Source organism: Neoarius graeffei, chromosome 13 (assembly GCF_027579695.1).
Source record: "Neoarius graeffei isolate fNeoGra1 chromosome 13, fNeoGra1.pri, whole genome shotgun sequence".
NCBI lineage: Eukaryota > Metazoa > Chordata > Actinopteri > Siluriformes > Ariidae > Neoarius > Neoarius graeffei.
In genome coordinates this window covers 18,501,265-18,522,671 of record NC_083581.1, presented here as the reverse complement: position 1 = coordinate 18,522,671, position 21,407 = coordinate 18,501,265, and the positions used below count along the sequence as shown (strand labels likewise).

The 21,407-nt window shown below is 43.1% G+C and overlaps 1 long non-coding RNA gene and 1 pseudogene across 2 annotated transcripts; both read left to right on the top strand.

The window, feature by feature from the left end:
- The window catches only part of LOC132895873 (dynein axonemal heavy chain 7-like), a 594,076-nt pseudogene that overhangs the window by 118,431 nt on the left and 454,238 nt on the right, over positions 1 to 21,407 (top strand).
- Positions 11,961 to 17,655, top strand: LOC132896462 (uncharacterized). 2 transcript variants are annotated; one of them, XR_009656051.1, is made up of 2 exons: positions 11,961 to 12,084; positions 14,111 to 17,655. It is a non-coding gene; the product is annotated as an uncharacterized LOC132896462 (long non-coding RNA). The 2 variants fall into 2 exon arrangements; XR_009656052.1 differs by having other exon boundaries at positions 14,108 to 17,655.

Genomic DNA, 21,407 nt, shown 5'->3' with positions numbered 1-21,407 from the left:
AAACTTTCCTGGATCCTGCCATCTTACTTTCTCTGAGGTTCAGATATTGTGCTCTGAATACAAATTACACAAGGGAATCCAAGATTGTGAAGTAATTTTTACACCACATGACTTACCGAGGCTGAGATCTAGTGGGGACATTCCTTCTAAATTGTTGTAAACAACTCCAAAGATGCGTCAAGCATTTGGATGTAAAAATAAGACTGAACATCACAAATGAAAATCTTTTTTTTTTTTGTCATCTCCAATCCTATAAAGGATATTAGTGTGATGGAACAAGTTGCAAAATGGCTTCATTTAATCACTTCCTGTACCACTGGAATCACTTTCACTGTGTGTTTCTTCCTCCCCAGGCTCATATTCTGGTTCAAACATATGCAGTTAATTTTTTTTAAATTATTTTTTGCTCAGGCACATTTTCCATGTTTGCACAGCAAAACTACAAAACAAAAATTACAGAAAATTTCTGACCGAGAGTCGATTTCTGAGTCGATGGCTCTGTTACTAAGGCAAACAGTGTACTAGTGTGCAAGCTACATCATAAGTGAATATCCAGTTTCTATGCAAATGGCCACGCTGAGTTAAGCCTATTTTTAGCAATATTACAATGTTTAAAATGCATAAATTGTTATAACGTTTTTTTTTTAAATTTAAATGTGTAGGGGCACATCAGGGCACTTGCCATGATCAGCCAATGGAGTTAATATTTTGGGTTAAGTTTGGCTTTAAAGAATGGTGCTTTTGTGTGTGTGTGTGTGTGTGTGTGTGTGAGAGAGAGAGAGAGATGTTTTTAATATCTGCGGGTGGGTGATTAGGGGTGTGGGGATGTTTGTTGGAGAGTGTTGTGTTTTTTAGATCAGTGTGTGTGTGTGTGTGTGTTCATGTCTAATCGAGTCAACCCCTGGGGAAAACAAACTGGTGACATGGGACATTCTTTAGACATGTTTTTAATCATCTGCTTGTTTAAAATACATACACCTCAGTGGAATCCTATCATCATTACCCTTTGACCTTAGACCTGTCAGATTTTACGATCATGAAAGGTGGAAACCATAGCTCTCTCTATCATGATTTGGTACAATATCAGTATCCAGGAATGGCCTAACCTTTGAGGAGCAAAGATGGGCTGGGGAGCTCCAGTTTGTCAGCAAACGTGTAGAAGAAAATTACTGACATGTTTAAAAACAATGTTCCTCAAAGAAAGATCAGAAGGGATTTGGATATTTCACCCTCTATGCATAATATCATTAAACAATTCAAGGAATATGGAGGAATTTCAGTGCATAAAGGGCAAATTCGCAAGCCTAAGTTGAATACCCGTGATCTCCAATCCCTCAGATGGCATTAAGATCCATTATTCATCTATAGCTGATTATAACCACATGGGCTCAGGATTACTTCAGCAAACCTTTGTCAAGCTCTACAATACAGAGTTACATCCACAAACACCAGTTAAAACTTGACTGTGCAAAACAGAAGCCTATTGTTAACTGTGTCTAGAAGTGCCAACAATTTTTCTGGGCTCAGTGGTATCTGGGTGTGTCAGCAGAGGCATGTTTGAGTGCCAGTTTGTGAATGGAGAGTGAAGCCAGGAAAGGTGAGTAGCAAAGTGGAAGCACCTGCTGATAATTAGTGTGCTGTGTCTGTCTGTTTGCAGTGACAGGAAGTTGATAAAAGGGGGAGAGGAGTGGAGAGGGGTGCTTCTGGCTAGAGTCATGGCTGACTGTTTGCATGCTGTTCCTATGTATGGCTGTTCCATTTATGGTCATTTACAATGCACTGGAAAGCGAGGTTTTGTTTTTGAAAATAAAACAAAGCGAATCTGAACCATATCCACCTACCCGTCTGTTTAGTGTCCTCCCCGATTAGGGAACATTACACTGGGATGGAACATCACAAAGTGGAAACGTATTGTGGTCAGACAGATCAGTATTTCAGGGTGCTTTTTTTTGTAAGAAATGGATGCCGTGTGCTCAAGACCAAAGATGAAAAACACCATCCAGAGTGTTACCAGCAACAAGTCCAAAAGCCATGGTCTGTTATGGTATGGGGTTGTGTCAGTGACCTTGGCAAAGGTAACTTACACTTCTGTGATGGCAGCATTAATGCAGAAAAGTTCACTGAGATTTTGTAGCACCATATGCTGCCTTCAGGATGACACCTTTTCCAGAGATATTTCAACAAAACAATGCAAAACTACTGTTACACATTACAAAGGCATGGCTTTGGAAGAAGAGGGTGACTGTCCTCTCTGTCCCCAATAGACAATGTGAGGTGAATTTTTGAAATGAAAAATACAACAATGACGACCCCATACTGATGCACACCTTAACCCCTGTTTGCAGGATGAATGGGACAAAATAACACCTGAAATGCTTCAGAACTTGGTGTCTTCAGTCCCAAAAGATCCGGTTGTGTTGTGTTGTGAGAAGGAATGGCAACATTATAAAGTTGTAATATTGAAATAAATGTTTATGAAAAAAACCCAATAAAATTAATGAGGTAAAACATCAAATAATATGTTGTTGTATTGTTTTGAGTGCAGTACAAGCCAAAGATTTGACCTGGTCAAACAAATCACTGTGGTCAGTTTTAATTTCAATTCCAATTATTTCTGAATTGGGGTTGTATAATAACTAGAACATATTTGGCAAAAAAAAGTGAATGGCAGTGTATTATAATGACAAATATTGAAAAAATTATTGCCGTTATCGGAAAACAGATCACTTTACATATTTGGTAGATGTTTTATAAAATTGTATGTTGCTCTGAATAAGAGCGTCTGCTAAATCCCATGTAATGTAATATAATAAAATTAATTTTAAAAATGAGACATGAGAGTGGGACCACCAACACACTATCGTTAGGTCAGTTTATGAAAAAATGTAGGATTTTACTATTTTGACTGTTCAAATATATTTAGATATGATATGAATTTCAGTTTTATCTGCCCACAAAATATTGTATCCAGCCAAAATGTATCTCAGTATCCTCTTCACAGATTTGTTTCCTTCTTCTGCAATATATATATTTTTTTGTCACATATGATATTGGTAGTTTTCTTGGAAGGTAAAGATGAGGGCAGACAAATTTATTATTACTAATTTATCATTGGAAATATTTTTATCCATAATGCAGATGTCTGTATTAACTTGGTCACTGTAGAACTCTTGACACACACATCTTTCAAATCTTTGCCTCAGGCCCTGTTCCACACCATGGCCATGATGGTTCCTGATTATGCCCTGATCGCCGAGATTGTGCTTTACTCTTGTGGTTTTGTAACAGCTCGTCCACTTTCAGTGAAGATTGTAGCTACATATCGTCTCTGCTCTGAGCAGCTGTCCTCTCAGAGCCACTATGATTATGGTATGAGGGCCGTCAAAACTGTCCTGACAGCTGCTGGAAACTTAAAGGTAAGCCAACTTCATCAGATATTCTTGTAATATTTATATGTGAAAGAAATACATTTCTGTTTGCAAAGGCCAAATGTATTGTTTTTTTTAAGCTGGTGGGAGGAAGCAATGCACATCCCATGTCTACCAGGATTTACATGAGCTGGCATACTGTATGACAGCTTTTATCCGGTATCACATGTAGCCATCTGGCAAGTGAAAATATCAACAGCTAAAATGTTTGATGGGAAATATGCCAAATAAATAAATAAATTCATTAATAGTATGTTAAATACCCTACTATTGTGTGGCTTTTATAATATGTTGCCAAAACAACTTAAATATTAATAAAATACTTTTATTATGCGAAAGGTTGCTTTTATCTCCACTGTTACGACAGTGGAGTATCAAGTATCAAGCTCCTAAAGAAATGGAAGATGCAACAGCTAAAAAAAAGAGACATATTTAATGTAGGCAAATGTTTTTATTTAATTAACAGTAGCAAGTAGCAAATATTTGTTTTATTTTATTGTTGTAGCCTATATGTTCAGTTTGCAAAGAGTTCATTCGAGTTCACTTTTAATAAAATGCATTTGTTGTATCATAGCATTTGCGTTTTATTGCTGTTCAAATATAGGCTACTATTTGGCTATTTGGAAACATTTCCGTTTCTGGTTGAGAGTACGCTGTGCACATTTTGGCTGCCGCTTCTGACCGGAGCATTTTCTTTTTTCTTTTTTTTCTTCCCTTTGTTTTTCTTTTTGTGTTTGTATAGTCTGATTTTTTTTTTTTTGCTTGAATGCTTTGTCCGGCAGTTGTGATGTAGCTCCGGACCCAGTTTTGGGCGTTGGTTCCCTTCAGGCCATCGGTCCGCCATGGGTCATGCCTGTGCCCTTCGCTATGGACTGCAGTGAGCCCATTGCTCTTTTAACATCAGGGTTGTCCAGCACTCTGTACGGCAGTGCTTCTGTGCTTGGTGCGGTGTTCAGAGCGATGTTGCCCGGTGGTGTCACGGTGGCTGTGCAGGTGGTTTGGGACATACCAGCACTCTGTGTGACAGTGCTTCTGTGGTCACTTTGTGGATCCATGGCACGGTGTTCCAAGTGATGTTGCCCGGCGGCAGCTGTGCAGGCAGTATGGGATTTATCTTCATGCACCTTTTGGGGGGACTGTGGTCGCTACACCATTGGAATTACATCCTAATCCTCTTTTAGTGGCCTTTTTTTCCCCTCTTTCCTTCCTTCCCTAATTCTAAAGCAACCTTGGATGTAAGAAAGGTGCTATAGAAATTGAACTTTTATTATATTAAAAAAATTCTCTCATAGTCATTATGACTGTTATTCTGGAGTATTTATCGCCGTGTTGGCCATCAAATCTCTCATCTCATCTCATTATCTCTAGCTGCTTTATCCTTCTACAGGGTCGCAGGCAAGCTGGAGCCTATCCCAGCTGACTACGGGCGAAAGGCGGGGTACACCCTGGACAAGTTGCCAGGTCATCACAGGGCTGACACATAGACACAGACAACCATTCACACCTACGGTCAATTTAGAGTCACCAGTTAACCTAACCTGCATGTCTTTGGACTGTGGGGGAAACCGGAGCACCCGGAGGAAACCCACGCGGACACGGGGAGAACATGCAAACTCCACACAGAAAGGCCCTCGCCGGCCCCAGGGCTTGAACCCAGGACCTTCTTGCTGTGAGGCGACAGCGCTAACCACTACACCACCGTGCCACCCGCCATCAAATCTGTTTAGCATAATTGTTAGTGCCTAGTCTGCTGGAAATTAAATAATTCAACATGATTGAAATTAAATCATTCAATGCCTGTTGCACTTTAATATGCAGGCATGAAAACGGGTCAGGGGTGAAAAAGATGAGAAGGGTGCACGAGTGGTGACGTGGCCTCTGGTGTTGTTTTATTTTGTTTGGGGGGGGGTGTCCTCCCCCAGAATAAATATTATAGCCTCCTCCCGTGTCCCGTCCTCTCCCCATTCCCCCACCGCGGAGGCGGGGGCCGGCTCCACCCCAGCCGGCCCGCCGCACCCGTGGTGCCCTCCCGTTTCTCCCTTCTGTGTCTGTCTCTCCCCCCCCTCAGGTGAGTGAGCCCCAGAACACAGCTGCAGAGGGAAGGCCCGGGCCGGTCTGCTGGCGCTGCGGGGAACTGGGCCACCTGCAGCAACAGTGTGCAGCGATGGAAGTGGGGGCGGTGGTGCGGATCCCCGATGCGCCAGAGGCTGCCCTCGATCGGGCCGGAGCGTATCGCATACCGGTAAGTGTACAAGGGGCTACATATCAGGCATTGGTGGATTCAGGTTGCAATCAGACCTCAATCCGCCAAAGCCTGGTGCAAGACGAGGCATTGGGGGGAGCACAAGGGGTGAAGGTGTTGTGTGCGCACGGGGATATTCACAGCTACCCGTTGGTGTTGGTCCACATACATTTCAGAGGGGAAAAATCGATAGTGAAGGCGGCGGTTAATCCTCGCCTTACCCACTCTTTGATTTTGGGAACTGATTGGCCGGGATTTCGGGGTTTAATGGCACGCCTAGTAAAGAGTGGGTCCTGCCAGTTGACAGGGGAGGGTCCCGGTGTCGCTTTGGCTGGAGCGGCGGTCGCAGAGCCGTCTACGTCATCTCCGCAACAGAGTGAGGAGCCACCGGCCCCTCCTCTTTCTATTGGGGAATCCCTCGCGGATTTCCCACTGGAACAATCGCGAGACGAGACTCTGCGACACGCGTTTGACCAAGTGAGAGTAATCGATGGTCAGACGCTCCAGCCGAACGCCACCCCGTCCTTCCCCTATTTTTCCATTTTGAAGGATAGGTTATACCGAGTGACGCAGGACACTCAGACAAAAGAGCGAGTCACCCAATTGTTAATTCCAAAGAGCTGCCGGGAATTGGTATTCCAGGCGGCTCACTTTAATCCCATGGCTGGACACCTCGGGCAGGATAAGACACTCGCCCGGATAATGGCCCGATTCTATTGGCCGGGGATTCGCGGCGACGTCCGTAAGTGGTGTACGGCGTGCCGCGAATGCCAGTTAGTAAATCCAGCGGCCATTCCAAAAGCGCCCTTGCGCCCCCTACCATTAATCGAGACCCCGTTCGAAAGAATTGGGATGGATCTCGTCGGGCCGTTAGATCGGTCAACACGAGGGTACCGCTTTATATTGGTTCTGGTGGACTATGCAACGCAATATCCGGAAGCGGTGCCTCTTCGCAATATCTCAGCATGCAGTATTGCGGAGGCCCTCTTCCACGTCATCTCCCGGGTTGGAATCCCGAAAGAGATTCTGACTGACCAAGGCACCTCGTTTATGTCACGGACACTGAGCGAACTGTATGGGCTACTGGGTATTAAGCCGATCCGCACCAGCGTGTATCACCCACAGACGGACGGTTTAGTTGAACGGTTCAATCGCACCCTCAAGAACATTATCAAAAAATTTGTAAGTGAGGACGCACGTAACTGGGATAAGTGGCTCGAACCCTTGTTGTTCGCAGTGCGAGAGGTCCCCCAAGCCTCCACGGGGTTCTCCCCGTTTGAATTATTATATGGGCGTAAGCTGCGCGGCATCTTAGATGTCCTGCGGGAAAATTGGGAGGAGGGACCTTCACAGGGCAAAAACAAAATTCAGTACGTTATGGATCTGCGCGCAAAACTCCACACGCTCACCCACCTAACTCAGGAGAATTTGCGGCAGGCCCAGGAACGGCAAGCCCGCCTGTACAACAAGGGCACGCGCCTTAGAGAGTTCACTCCGGGAGATAAGGTACTCGTCCTGTTGCCCACGTCGAGCTCCAAATTAATCGCCAAGTGGCAAGGACCCTTTGAGGTCACACGGCGAGTTGGGGACGTCGACTATGAGGTTAGGCGAACGGACAGGGAGGGGGCGCTACAGATCTACCACCTCAATCTGCTGAAACTCTGGAACGAGGAGGTCCCCGTGGCGTTGGTGTCGGTAGTCCCGGAGAAGGCGGAGCTGGGGCCGGAGGTCCAAAAAGGGTCATTGGCAACACGTACCTCTCCGGTCCCCTGTGGAGACCACCTCTCCCCGACCCAACTCACGGAGGTTGCCCAGTTGCAGGCCGAGTTTTCGGATGTGTTCTCGCCCCTGCCTGGTCGCACTAACCTCATAGAACACCACATAGAGACGCCCCCGGGGGTGGTAGTGCGGAGCCGTCCTTATAGATTACCCGAACACAAAAAAAAGGTGGTTCGGGAAGAACTTCAGGCCATGCTCGAAATGGGCATCGTCGAGGAGTCCCACAGTGACTGGAGCAGCCCGGTGGTCTTGGTTCCCAAGGCCGATGGCTCGGTCCGGTTCTGTGTGGACTATAGAAAAGTCAACGCGGTGTCTAAATTCGACGCGTACCCAATGCCTCGTATTGATGAGCTGCTCGATCGACTAGGCACGGCTCGCTTTTACTCGACACTGGATTTGACGAAGGGATATTGGCAGATCCCCTTGACTCCATTATCCCGAGAGAAAACGGCCTTTTCCACACTGTTCGGCTTACACCAGTTCGTCACACTTCCTTTTGGGCTGTTTGGGGCGCCCGCTATGTTTCAGCGGCTGATGAACTGGGTCCTCCGGCCCCACGCCACCTATGCGGCTGCTTACCTAGATGATATCATCATTTATAGTAATGATTGGCAGCGGCACCTACAACACCTGAGGGCCGTCCTTAAGTCGCTGAGGCGGGCGGGACTCACTGCCAACCCGAAGAAGTGTGCGATTGGGCGGGTGGAAGTACGGTATCTGGGCTTCCACTTGGGCAACGGGCAGGTGCGTCCCCAAATTAATAAGACGGCAGCGATTGCGGCCTGCCCGAGGCCCAAGACCAAAAAGGGGGTGAGGCAGTTCCTGGGGCTGGCTGGCTACTATCGTAGATTTATACCTAATTATTCAGACGTCACCAGCCCGCTGACTGACCTCACTAAAAAGGGGGCGCCAGATCCGGTCCAGTGGACGGAGCAGTGCCAGCGGGCTTTCTCTGAGGTAGAGGCTGCACTGTGTGGGGGGCCACTTTTACACTCCCCTGACTTCTCTCTCCCTTTTGTGTTGCAGACCGATGCATCGGACAGAGGGCTGGGGGCCGTTTTGTCCCAGCAGGTGGAGGGGGAGGACCGCCCGGTCCTGTACATCAGCCGGAAGCTGTCAGTGCGTGAGGGGCGCTACAGCACAATTGGAAAAGAGTGCCTGGCGATTAAGTGGGCGGTCCTCGCTCTCCGTTACTACCTGCTGGGGTGCTCTTTCACTCTCTGTTCGGACCACGCGCCCCTCTAGTGGCTCCACCACATGAAGGATGCCAACGCGTGGATCACCCGTTGGTATCTGGCACTCCAACCCTTCAACTTCAAGGTGGTCCACAGGCCGGGGGTGCAGATGGTTGTGGCGGACTTCCTCTCCCGTCAAGGGGGGGGGGAGTCGGCTGTGGGCCGGACGAGCGCCCGGCCTGAGTCGGGCGGTGGGGGTATGTGGCAGCGGGGGCGTGGTCAAGCGCCGGTCTGTGACAGGAGGGTGGAGCCGGGGAAGGTGAGTGGCAGAATCGCGACACCTGAGGATAATTAACCTGTGTTTGTGTGTGTGTTTTCCCAGTAACCGCTCCCTATTTAAGGAGGCAGAGAGAGAGGAGAAGGGAGCGCAACCCGGGACCAGACAAGTGTGCGTGTGTGTGTGTGTGTATGGAAGGAAATATTTAGACTGAAAAGTTGTTAAAATAAATAGATTTATCTGCCTCCAAGCATTGTCCTGCCGTCCTCTGTGTTCCACCCACACTCGAAACTCGCTGCAGTTAGATGTACCAAATCTTAGATTTTACCAAATCTTAGAAGTCCAACAGATGCTATAAGGGCAGACTTGGACCACTGGGCCTCTTTCCTGGCTTGGGAGGGTTGCTCTTATAAAAATGAATGTCCTGCCCAGACTGCTATACCCACTGCAAATGATCCCCATCTTATTATCCAACAAGGTTATTAAGGTGCTTGAAGGCTGGCTAAGCTCCTTCGTTTGGAGCAAAAGGAAGCCCCGTCTCAAGATGACAAAACTTCAAATGGCAGGTTGTGATGGAGGGTTAGATGTACCAAATCTTAGATTTTACCAACTGGCATCACACCTGCGGGTGATTTGCAAACTGGCACAACTGTGATCCAGCCTCGATTTGGCATGATATTGAATCCTCTCAGTCGAAGTGTCCCTTGTTGAAGCTATTGTTTTTGAATAATCCTGAATCTGTTAAAAAACACTGCTCTAACCCTCTCAGGACCTGCTCTTACTCTCAGGACCATCAGAGCCTGGAGATCCATTCGCTCTATAGAAGGCCGGTGTTAGGGTTATATAAGTATTATTCTTATTATTCTTATAAGTATTATTATTAAAATGGTGACAAAATTAAGAGTTAACTTAAGGTTCAGTTAAAAATGACCTTCTGTCTCGGCTGGACATTGTTTGGGAACATTTTGTTTATGAAATGTGTATTTTGAACAGAGAAGTGTCTGAAGGACCCACCAAGGTCTGTTTTAGTGTCAGATCGACCCACACACACTTTAATGTTGGATGTAATGGTAGCCTTATTGCTGAACAAAGAGTTAAGACTCTTATATTATATATTATAGTATATATTATAGTATATATTACTTATAGTACATTTTAGAGCTTTTTAAGATCCTTTATTATTTTGGACTATTGCATATACTATGGCAGTGATTTTAAACTGTTCCTGTGTAGCCTGACCTTCGTCCAGTGGAGAAGAACACTTCTTTGTTAGACCAAACTTAGTCTTTGTTTAAAACATTGTCGTAAAAACATCTCACGCGCTTTGACGTGCGTAAATGAAATTGCTGAATTGCTGAAATATTATTTTGCTTATGATTGAAGGTTTCATTCACACACACATACATATGAAATTAAGATGTGATTTGCTGACCTAGCACATAGACACAGATATCAAAATGATGTCACTCACTCACACCCTCCCATAGACAGACACACACACACACACACACACACACCCCTCTCCGAGGTCACATACAAACACACACACACATTTGACAGACACAATAGCCGTTTGTAGAGATTATGATTTGTTATAAAAAGGTGTTTGTAATCTTTCATCTTTGACGAAGTGACTGTGCGAATAAACTGGCATGTGAATCTCTGATTCTTTGTCTGTTTTTCTCGACCTGATCATTATCGTCCCGGATCCGAGGGTGGCTCATGAAGGAATCGGGGTCTCTTTCTGGGTGAACCCCAACAATTTGGTGTCAGAAGTGGGATACTGCCAACCAGGTGAGTAAATTATTTTAATTTTAATGTATAATTTGATTGGTCAGACTTCCGCCTGGTTGGTAGTAATTTCAAAAAGAAAAGAGACCCAGTAAATTCAGGTAAACCTCGTGTGGAGGCACGGGACGTAAGGAACCTCGTAGACCTTTTAGACTCTTGTTTACGGGACGAGACGGGGCTAGTAGAGCCACGGGATTGGGCTGGTAAACCTCGTAATTTGTTTACGGGACGGTAAGCCTCGTGAAGACGCTCCAAGGGGGAGAACTGTCACGAGAAGAGCGCGCTTTTAATCTTTGATTCCTTCGTGCAGCCACCATGGGGGGAAAAATTGTATTATATTAATTGTATTATATTAATTGTATTATTGTATTAAGGTACCCGGACCCTGAGAAAAAACCCACGGGATTGGATGTGGTTTAGCATTCTACACAAATTCTAGACAATTTGGCCGGCTCAGTTTTGATTTATCCTCATCCAGGTATTTGCAATCTCTGGGAGCTGTGTAATGTATCTTTAATTGTTTTAGCATTTATATAAGGCATTACTGGATATGCACAAAATAATGAAACAACAAATCAGTACTCTGGACATGAACAGTCAGAACTGTGTTCCTGGTGTGCATAAATGTTAAACCTTTGGTCAATTAAACCTGTATAACCAACTTCCAAAGTCCTTATTTCCCTTATAAAGTCCTTATAAGATGCAAATTAAAATGATTTACCTAAAATTTGAATGATAATTAACAATGATATATCCCAGGTACTTTTTATTCAATAAACTTTAAGAATAAATACAAAGCTTCAATGTTTGACAAAAAACTACAAAGTGTAAAGGTTATGTGCTCTTTTATCATCGTGGGAATTGATTATAGCTCTAAATAAATATTGAAGTTTTTTTTTGAATCCGTATAACTTTATTTGTACGCCCATATACTATGTTTATTGAATCAAATCCGTATAAAATACGGACAATGTATATTGTGCATTTTAATCTCAACGAAAGCTTCACTGAATCGATTCTTTAGAACAAACTCGCATGCGTGTGAATCAATTTACTTGATTCACTCTTGATTCTTGACTCAGAAACTACGGGAACCTTATTTGTATTCCTGTTTTCAAATTGTAGACAATAATCACACTCTCATGCTGCATGAAATTAAAGTATGAACTTTCCTCAACCCATTACGTGTGCATGAACTCAACAAATGCCGTTGATGCGTCTGTATCGATTCGCTCGATCGAGTCATTTATGTTTCGTCCCGAAAAAGATCCGAATCGTTTGTGAATCTCATCACTGTTAGAAACCCAAGAGAAGAGATCCTCTTCCCTTAACATCATCAGAGGAAAAATCTGCTTCTTAATCAATTAGTTTCAGCATCTGGTGAACATCTAGGTGAGCATCTGCATTTTATTTTATATTCATTGTGTGTTGATAGTCCGAAACTTGTAACTGGAAGGTTATCAGGGAAGTCACGAGTGGTCCGCGAGCACTCTACAAGACTATTAATGCGTTTTAATAATTAATAGTGCAGCTATTAATGCAGTTTCATGTCTAGATCTCATAAATGATGGATACGAAGTTTTCAAAATTATTAATAACATGAGAACTCCAGTTCCCATGATGCTTGTGAACTGGGCATGCGCACTGGATAAAAGAAAAAAAGCAGCTCTTTAGGGCAAAACTCTCGTCTCATCAGATTTGGGCAGTAATTCTATGCATTCAGACGTTAAATAATGAAATAACTGTACAAGCAAATACAACACAAAAACCATTTTAAAACATTCACTTAAATTAAACAGACATGATAAAAACAGAAGAAATATATTTAAGGCTTAGAGTTTGATTAATTCAGCCAAATCAAATATCACTTTCAGATTTGAAGATATTTATCAGGAATCATTTTTAAAATATCGAGTATTATACCACTTCCTGTTTAAAGGCATAATAAAAGGCATCAAATGTATTTACCCTACGTGTGAATGGAAATGCCGAAAAGTTTAATGTTTAACCTAATGTTTAATGTTGATCTAAAACATTTTAAACTGATCGTGTGGTGGTCTAGTGGTTAGGATTCAGCGCTCTCACCGCCGCTGGTGTAGTGGTATTTTTATTAATCATATGTAATTCTAACCTTTAAATATCCTATATACTCCTGTTTCTGGGCGGCACGGTGGTGTAGTGGTTAGCGCTGTCGCCTCACAGCAAGAAGGTCCTGGGTTCGAGCCCTGGGGCCGGCGAGGGCCTTTCTGTGTGGAGTTTGCATGTTCTCCCCGTGTCCGCGTGGGTTTCCTCCGGGTGCTCCGGTTTCCCCCACAGTCCAAAGACATGCAGGTTAGGTTAACTGGTGACTCTAAATTGACCGTAGGTGTGAATGTGAGTGTGAATGGTTGTCTGTGTCTATGTGTCAGCCCTGTGATGACCTGGCGACTTGTCCAGGGTGTACCCCGCCTTTCGCCCGTAGTCAGCTGGGATAGGCTCCAGCTTGCCTGCGACCCTGTAGAAGGATAAAGCGGCTAGAGATAATGAGATGAGATGAGATGACTCCTGTTTCTGACGCGTTTTAGCGAAATGTGGACTTGTCTTGTCTGGGAAGCATGAAATTAGTTCAACAGCGAGCTAACCCGCTCTTTACTTCATTTTTTGACATTTTTTGAATAATTGTCGTCCTATTATAAATAATATTTTGAATAATTGTTCCGTAGCAATATACTTTGTCTCTTTTCTCAGTGAACATTGAGATAAGGGCTCCCAGACTGTTACAGATAGCTATAATATAAACAACTCATGCAAGAATAGCAGGCAAGGACAGCCACAGAAATCTGCAATGGGCAGAGAAAATCATTATTTTTGGCACTTTCTCACAATAATAAATGTAATAAGTAATCTCTTTATATTATTAGGTAAATTCCATATACATAAAGTCAAAAATGTCCAAGACAACCAATTCTCATTCTCATTAATACTGTTAATTGAATTAAAAATGTATTTTGAGTCTCTGTCACATATCGAATCCAACAAAAGAGTGCTTATCAGCTATTCAATTTTATTCAAATTACATTCAGTGAAATTGTCATTTCAATTTGCCCTGTTTTTTTATCTCCTTATCTTTCTTTAAACTTATTGCTACTTATGAGGCTAAGCTTAACCATGTTCCTCCTAATTTCGAACTATTGATATGAAATGCTCTGATTGGCTGTTTGCTGAGTTTTAAACCTCCATACTCTTGCCTTTAAAAACCACAGAGGATATGGAATGGATAGGCTTTTAATGTATTTAGTTAACCATAATTTTTTTTCAGCAAGAAACAGTTAACAAACGTTTACTTGAATAACTTTTTGTTTATAAATCGGAGACTTGGGTTTATCTTTGTTTAAATTGACATGAAACTATTCATGTGCATCCTGTTTATAATAAGCAGTACCTCTCTCTCTGGATCCATGTCATCCTACAGTCTCTTCTCGAGCAAGGCGTGGTGAGACACTTTACACAAGATTTACGTAAGATTAATGAATTGATTGTTTCTTCTGTAATATCACAGGTTCCTGCCATTAATGATCTCTGTTCTGCCTTTTTTTCCACGCACATGAGGAGATAGCGTTTGGACTCAAGGTTTCATTTGACTCTCCTGCTGTTTTTTTTTCAGCTGTAATTCATAACGTGCTCTGTGACCTTCTCCCTCCCTCAGGACTCTGTGGTCTGTGTGTTCTGGTGTCTGCTGAGTCACCAGAAATCTGCCAAGACACTGACACTTGCGCCTGCTCCAACATCTGGCGCATAAGGGCTTTAAGGTTTCCAGAACCAAGCTGCAATATTGTATGGACTCTTAAGTATTTGAACTTTTGAAGTTTTGAACTTTCTCAAGGCTGTCATTCTAGACACAAAACCTCCTCCACTGCAACATCCTTTGACCTGGACTGACGCTATGGTGGTCGCTTATCACTCCCTCAGAAGCACCCTTTGTTCCGCCCCTGGGTCACCTGCTCACTTCAAGCCCTTCCACCTCTATGCCTGTGGACACCGGGGCACGGCCTCTGGGGAACATGAGGGGGGGGAATGCATCATTGTGCGTTTTTATCCAAAACATTAGACATTGTTGCTCAAGGCTTACCTGTGTGTCTGGGGGCTGTCTCCGCATGTGCTTTGATGGTTTTAGATGCGGAAAAATTGGTTTTTGTCTCACCCATTGATCTTGCACTCGTCACATCAAGTTAAACAGGTGTTGCAAAATTTACAGACCCATTAAATTAATTTATCAGTAATAGGGGTCTCTAGGGATCTTTGTTGATGGTTCTTGTTCTAAACCCTCAGACGGTTCTTGTTTTATAATTTATAATATTATCACACCTCTGTGGTTATTCTGTGTGTTCAATCAATATCAGCCTGATATTCTGCATGAATATACGCTTTTTTTTCTTTTTCATTTGATTTTTGTCATCTTGATTGTGGACAAATTCTCTAAATGGGTAGAAGTTTTTCCCTGTTCTCGAGAGAACACGAAGGTAGTCACTCGTTTTGATACCTAGTTATAATAATAATAATGATACATTTTATTTATAAGTGCCTTTCAAGGTACCTAAGAACACTGGACAGTAAAAAAGAAAAACAAACAATAAAATAACAACAGTAAAATAATAAGAAATCAATAATAATTATTGTTATAGTTATGGGGTTTCAAATGCCATAGATTCCGACAAAGGTACCCCTTTCACCTCAAAAGTCACACAAAACCTTTGTAAGTATCTCTAAACTAAACTGGTGTTTTCACATTCCTAAATCCTCTGGTATCGTAGAACGTACTAATCGAACATTGAAAGACAAATTAATTAAGGTCATGCAGGACACAGGTTTGCTTCTGTAATCCATAATTCATTCTGGCTGAAATTCGTGTGACACCAAGAAATTATTTTTGGAAATAAAGACTTCCCCTGGAAGAAGGGAACTCCGGCTCCGGGTACCTCTGATTTGAAGATGCATATGGATGAGTATTCTGCAGCCCTTATAGATAAGTTGTATAAAATTTGTACCAAGGTCAATAATACAATATTATCTCCACCACACACCCCTTTCACGTGGGAGACAGGTGCTGGTGTGACTTTTAAAGTAACAATTTGGACAATTGGGAAAACAATATAATGGGCCTGCAGACATAGTCGCCATTACTTCTACTGCTGTTTTAACTGATCTTTTTCCACAGTGGATCCATGCCACTCGATTGAAGAAGGCTCCATAACAAAGTTGTGTTACAATAACAAGTTTGCTGCTATTAACGCTTTTTGTGTCCCTATCTAGTCTCTCTCTGGCCAGTTTTCTTTCTCTCTCTCTCTCTCTCTCTCTATATATATATATATATATATATTTCTGAGCTCTACACAGATTTGACTGAGAATCCTCAAGACGTTGTGAACAAAGAGGGGAAGAGATCTTGCGCCCCATTTGGAACCAATCATCCTCACTACAACCATGACAGTCCTCATCACGGGTTTCGTGACTTCATTGTTGCTCGGGGCAGGGCTACCCGCCCGAGCCTTCGTGACTGCTTCATCATTGCTCGGGGCAGGGCTACCCGCCCGAGCCTTCAGGACCACATCATTGCTCGGGGCAGGGCTACCCGCTCGAGCTGGACTTCACTGCTCGGAGCAGGGTTACCCGCTCGAGCTGGACTTCGAGACAACATCTTCTGGACTAACTTCGCTAACTGGACTGCACAAGCGCACACCACACGAATGTGTTATGTCTTTCATCTGATGCCGTTTTCTACTATTATTACACATCTCCATGCTCTGAAACTCTGTATTCTTACAGGACTCTGTTCTCACTATAGGTCGATATGCCTTCTAATTTCATTTTTCCCCTCACTGTTTTAGAACAAATTACTCTGAAGGAAGTAGCGTGTATCTAGGAATTAAGAGGTTTTGAGTTTCTCTAAGCTCCGGTGAGGTGGGACGAGGGCTGATTGGGCATGCCCGCCCTCTGAGCACCAATATACGTCAAGAAGGGCAAAGATTAACTCAGGATTAATTCTCGATGTAATCACATATATGATCATGAAGTGATAATAGGATTTGATAATAGTGATACTATTATCAAAGGGGGGGATTGTTAGGGTTATATAAGTATTATTCTTATTATTCTTATAAGTATTATTATTAAAATGGTGACAAAATTAAGAGTTAACTTAAGGTTCAGTTAAAAATGACCTTCTGTCTCGGCTGGACATTGTTTGGGAACATTTTGTTTATGAAATGTGTATTTTGAACAGAGAAGTGTCTGAAGGACCCACCAAGGTCTGTTTTAGTGTCAGATCGACCCACACACACTTTAATGTTGGATGTAATGGTAGCCTTATTGCTGAACAAAGAGTTAAGACTCTTATATTATATATTATAGTATATATTATAGTATATATTACTTATAGTACATTTTAGAGCTTTTTAAGATCCTTTATTATTTTGGACTATTGCATATACTATGGCAGTGATTTTAAACTGTTCCTGTGTAGCCTGACCTTCGTCCAGTGGAGAAGAACACTTCTTTGTTAGACCAAACATAGTCTTTGTTTAAAACATTGTCATAAAAACATCTCACGCGCTTTGACGTGCGTAAATGAAATTGCTGAATTGCTGAAATATTATTTTGCTTATGATTGAAGGTTTCATTCACACACACATACATATGAAATTAAGATGTGATTTGCTGACCTAGCACATAGACACAGATATCAAAATGATGTCACTCACTCACACCCTCCCATAGACAGACACACACACACACACACACACACACACACACACACACACACACACACACACACACACACACACCCCTCTCCGAGGTCACATACAAACACACACACACATTTGACAGACACAATAGCCGTTTGTAGAGATTATGATTTGTTATAAAAAGGTGTTTGTAATCTTTCATCTTTGACGAAGTGACTGTGCGAATAAACTGGCATGTGAATCTCTGATTCTTTGTCTGTTTTTCTCGACCTGATCATTATCGTCCCGGATCCGAGGGTGGCTCATGAAGGAATCGGGGTCTCTTTCTGGGTGAACCCCAACAGCCGGGCTCATTTATCATCTCTTCTCACTCCCATTCTTGATAACCTGGACTTCCTGCCAGGCTGTAAGGACCAGGGCTTTAAAGGAACAGTTCACCATACTTCCATAATGAAATATGCTCTTATCTGAATTGAGACGAGCTGCTCCGTACGTCTCCGAGCTTTGCGCGACCTCCCAGTCAGTCAGACGCACTGCCACTCCTGTTAGCAATGTAGCTAGGCTCAGCATGGCCAATGGTATTTTTTGGGGCTGTAGTTAGATGCGACCAAACTCTTCCGTGTTTTTCCTGTTTACATAGGTTTATATGACCAGTGATATGAAACAAGTTCAGTTAAAAAAATTTAAACGTAGCAATTTTCTATGCTATGGAAAGTCCGCACTATGACAGGCGTACTAACACCTTCTGCGCGCTTCGACAGCGCATTGATATTTGAGCTCCGTATCAATGCGCTGCCGAAGCGCGCAGAAGGTGTTAGTACGCCTGTCATTATAATGCGGACTTTCCATAGCATAGAAAATCGCTACATTTCAATTTGTGTAACTGAACTTGTTTCATATCACTGGTCATATAAACCTATGTAAACAGGAAAAATGCGGAAGAGTTTGGTCGCATCTAACTACAGCCCCAAAAAATACCATTGGCCATACTGAGCCTAGCTACATTGCTAACAGGAGGACAGCGCGTCTGACTGCGTCTGACTGACTGGGAAGTCGCGCAAAGCTCGGAGAGGTACGGATCAGCTCGTCTCAATTCAGATAAGAGCATATTTCATTATGGAAGTACGGTGGACTGTTCCTTTAAAGTGTGGAGCACCCAAGGGCTGAAGAAAATGGGTGATCTGTTTAAAGCCCAGATTTTACTATCCTTTCAGCAGTTGCAACAGCAGTTTGGTTTATTTAATCAAGGTGACTTCTACAGATATTTACAAATGAGAGATTTCATAGTTAAAGACACCACCTTAATGAGTAATAACACCACTTCATGTGTGGAGAAGGCCCTGTCTCTACAGATTAATAAGAAATGCATTACTGTTTTTTACAGAGCCCTGAACTCTAATTCTCCTCTTACCTCACAAACCATCAAGCAAGCTTGGGAGAAAGATCGAGGTGTTGCTATAGATGATGCTGATTGGCAGGAAGTCTGGTCTCAGGCCATGAACGTTTCTGTGTGTAACCGCACTAAATCCATACAGTTCAGAATTGTACATCGTACGCATATAACACCTGTTGGCAAGAACAAAATGGATGGTAATATTTCCCCGCTTTGTTGGAAATGCAATTCTGAGACTGGTAATTATGCTCACTGCTTCTGGTCATGTGCGAAGTTACAAAGGTATTGGTCTAGTATTGTGAATGAACTGACTGCTATCTTTGGTGTCCCAATATGGATGGACCTTATGTGCCTGATACTTGGTCTCCCAGATGGTTGGATTACTGACAGTAAACACAGGAGACTTTTCAGTATACTGACTTTTGCTGCTACAAAGAACATTCTGCCCTTCTGGATCAAGAATGTTGCTCCAACAAAAAAATCATGGCACAACATTGTTATGGACTGCATTCCTAGTGAATACATCACATGCATGCTTCACTCCAAAATAGATGCTTTCTATAAGGTCTGGGACCCTTACTTGCAGCATATTGGGCCCATGCTGTCATCTTCCTTGCTTCGTGGATTTCCCAGATCAGCCTAGCCTGTCTTTGTGACTTTGTTTTAAGTGCTCACTATCTAACAAGCACCTTGTAGCCTTGCTATGTTTGTTTGCTCTTGTGAGGGGAATTTAGTGGATGAACATTCCTATTCTCTGCATTTCTGTGTTGAGCTCAAGTGGCCTAGTGTACTGAGAAAGATGTTTTTCCCATGTTGTAATTGCCTTTCTGTGGCCTTGGTGGTGATAAGCAGGGTGTCTGAGTTCTCCATAACTACGCATCCGCCTGCACACACCAGAGCACGCCAGGTGCACGCTTTAGCAAAGCTTCATAGAAAATCTTGAGCCAATCACGTGAAGATGCAAGCAGTAAGCGAATGCCTTTAGAGTATAATAGATAACAGCCAATAAAACACAACTCAGAGTGCGCATACTCTCGGCATCATTAGAAGTGGTGTCTTCTTCTATTCTTCTTTCCTATTTTATATATCTTTTATATGATCTACTATAATAAATAACTGAAAAAACAACTGCTAAGCATTCTGAAGTGTTTATTAGAAGTTTCCATTACAATTTGGCGTCCCTGGGTGTGCCCTACGCATCTGATCCTCGGACAACGGGACACTCCCAAGGCTATGGTGCGGAGCTGAGAACTCAGACGAGAGACCAGACCGTCAGGGCTCACCGAACCAGTAAGTGATAACTTGCCATTCTTATTTAAAGACTGATATAAGAGATGGACAGAGATTTGTCCTAGTCAATGAAGACTGATATAAGAGATGGACAGAGATTGTCCCAGTCAAGGAAGACTGAAATAAGAGATGGACAGAAGTTTGTCCGAGCCCAGGAGGACTGCTAAGCTGTGGTACCATCAGTATGTTTGCAGAAACGGATAAAACACAATTTTGAGACAATAAACCATGAGTAGTTTATTGGGTTGTGTAAGAGAATTATCCGCCTAAGTGACGACTGGGTAATGGCTCACCTACTTGAGAGGGAAGTACGGGTGCGTGTCTCGACGGACTCACGTTCAGCGATTCGTAACTGGGAAAGAATTGAATCTTGCTCCCTTTGTTCCGTGTGAACAACTGGCCCGTCGTAGGAATGGGATAGAGAGGTTTGATCACGAAGTCGCAAAGACACACCGGTGTGCACGCAAAATATTGATGAATTAACAGAGTACTGTCCTCCTCCAAATTCTGAAACAGAGAAACAGCTTTTGTACACATGCGTGAGTTGTCTTTGAGGTTGTTGTGCTAAATGATACCTACTTTAGTTTAAGGTAAATGTCAGATAAATTGTTTACTAATAAGAACATACCTAAAGGATTATTGTCGTATTTTTGGACATAGTCCAACTTGTTCTTCTTGTGATCCAAATAAAAACTGCATTGTTGTCATAACCTATTGATATAACAGTGTACAATGAGGAACAGAAATGGTAAATAAGGGAGAGAAAAGAAAAAGCAAGTAAGCCTGAGGCTACATGTGCTATAATAAGAATTGGATGTTCCTATGACAGCCCAAACATCCAGTTTATGAAAACCTCGTATGGCGAGGATTATTTGGCACAGTTTGATATATGGGTAAAGGACTTAGGATTCCCTGAGAAGGGCAGTTTTAGTCCCAGGCAGATAGAACAGTTAGAAGAAAAGTTGAAACGGAAGGAAAAAGGAGTCTGCAGATAATGTTAAGTTCTTAGGGGACTGGAGGGCGTTTTCTGCATGGAAAGAAGAAACACTTAAGAGAGTGTACAAAAGAGAGAAACGACAGGCAGGGCTCTCACCCTCTTCTCAGTGTTTGAAATTTCAGCTGGACCCTGACCTGGAGTCTGCCCCACTACCCCGACACACACTGCTTCCTCAGCAAGGCAGAGCATCACTCCCACAAGCGCTTCACCCACAGAAAGGGGGAGAAGTTGAGACAAAGAAAAAAAAACTGAGCCTCTGGAATCTCTCCCAGCCTACCAGCCGCCTCCAGCATCAGTGCCTCTCAGCGCTTCT